The sequence below is a fragment of the Corvus hawaiiensis genome, chromosome Z (assembly GCF_020740725.1).
Source record: "Corvus hawaiiensis isolate bCorHaw1 chromosome Z, bCorHaw1.pri.cur, whole genome shotgun sequence".
NCBI classification, from domain to species: domain Eukaryota; kingdom Metazoa; phylum Chordata; class Aves; order Passeriformes; family Corvidae; genus Corvus; species Corvus hawaiiensis.
This window is the reverse complement of record NC_063255.1, coordinates 1,828,919-1,831,050: the sequence shown is the minus strand read 5'-3', so window position 1 is coordinate 1,831,050 and position 2,132 is coordinate 1,828,919.

The window sequence follows — 2,132 nt, the reverse complement described above, 5'->3', positions numbered from 1 at the left end:
CCAGGGGCTCTGAGCTCTCCCTGGAGCCTTCTCTTGTGCAGCTGAACAGCCCCAGCTGTCCCAGGCTGGCTGCAGAGCAGAGGGGCTCCAGCCCTGAGTACTTTTGTGACCCGATGTATTTTGGAAAGCTGCTGTGAAAAGTTTGTTTAGGGGTAGAGTACTTCCATCCCTTGCTTTCAGCTCTCAGGATGAGCAGCTTTTTGTAATCTCTGTACCTCACAAGTGGAAGTCCTGGAAAAAAGGAAGGTTAAATGAGTTGGTTACATCCCATGGCCTAATGAGTGGGGACAAGAATCAGATCTTAATTCAAAGGACAAAGACATCTATGCTACAATTTGGCTTCAGGGCCTTAACCACCGGGATACAGTGTGTACCTCATGGAACAGGGTGAAAACAAATGAAAACATCTCTGCAATGCAGAGTTTTGTGTGTGTCCGTGTGGCTCATTTGGTGCCATACCTCAGGTTCAAAGCTATCATCTCATTTCTTCTGGGTTAAGACCCAGCAGCACAGCTTAGAGGGAGAAATACAAGTGAACCAAATATTCTTTATCTTTTGGTTAATCCATAGTAAAACCCACCCAACTGTGGCTGCCCCATCCCTGGAAGTGATCCAGGCCAGGCTGGACAGGGCTTGGAGCAACATGGGATAATGGAAGGTGCGCCCTACCCATGGCAGGGAGTTGGAACTAGCTTAAGGTCCCTTGCAAACCAAATCATTCTATGATTTATCTGATTTCTGTGATTCTTAGACAGCTAGCTGTAACCCCAGCATGATCCTATACCTGGTCATATATCTAGATTTGGAGTGCTCTTTCTAACACCAGGTCCCTGCAGCCCACACAGACCTGCTCACGCAGATCAATGCTACAAAAACTCAAGAGGAGTCAGTTTTGTGAGGAAGTTGTCAGCTTCATCCTTCGCCTGCAGTGCCTTTGATGGTGTTCCTGGAGCTTCTGATACATGTCATCACTGCTAGCTTGGCCACTGGACCACTCAGGTATCTCTTGATTATTGGATAGTTCACATTTGGTGGCTCAGAATGGAAATGAACCAAATTGCAGCATAGATTACATTGTTTCATCTCCTGCCCTCCCAGGTGTGTTGTAGTGCACATCTAGGAAGACAGGATGGGTGCATCCATCCTGCCTCAGATTTCCGTGCTGATTCCCACCTGAAGGATGAGGAGAGAAACTGAAACTTGCCCATGATCAAAAGCCGTTTTGAAGCTGGTTCATGGATCCGGCTGAAGGCACAGTCCATTTGGAGACAACCAAATGCTGCGTGTCTGTAAATCCCCCTGGGAAGGACACATCTGTGCTGAACAGAAGGCCCAGCATCGAGCTGATTATCACAGAGACTGACCTGCTAATATGCCCACCCACCCCCTGGAGGACAGCAGAGGCTGAAGTCACATTCCTGGGGTCCAGGCACTTTGGTAGGGTGGGAGCTCACAAGCCCATCTGGACATTCATCTTGTCCATGTTCTTCAGACTACAGGGCTCTGGTGGTTTCCACTCAAGCTCCTGCTCCCCGGAAGGCAGGAACAAGCTATAGGGACTTGCCACGTGCAAGGGGGATGTGGAGCAGGGAATGCCTGAAGGCAGGGTAAGGGGGCCAAAAGGAACAAGCACCTTTATTTCCAGAAGCATGAGAGGTAAAAGGGGCAGGAAACAGTCGAGGAAAACCAAAGGGAAGGCCTCCACAAGTTTTCCTCCTCACCTGGTGGCACAGACCACCTGTGTCCCAGCACAGAGCACAAGCTTGGCCCAGTATTTCGGAGACAGGGACGGGGTCAAACAGGAGCTGTGTCCCCAGTACTGGGGTTCTTTCAGGCTGAAGTTAAGAGAAATAGGAACAACAAAAACAACCCCAGCAGATTTTGTGCAGGCAGTCCCTCCAGCCTTGGGCTGGCGGGGTGCATCCAAACTGGGGACCCAAAAGCCGTGTGCACCGAACCAGGCCAGCGGAGCCCAAGGCTCAGGATGATACCACCCAGGTGTTACCCACCCCAGAGAGGCCCCACACAAAACTGGGGGGGTGCTCCCACCACTGACCCCACACAGCACTCACTCAGAGCAGCATCTCTCCAGTCCGCCTCATCCACACCACAAAAAAAGCCACTTGGCACAG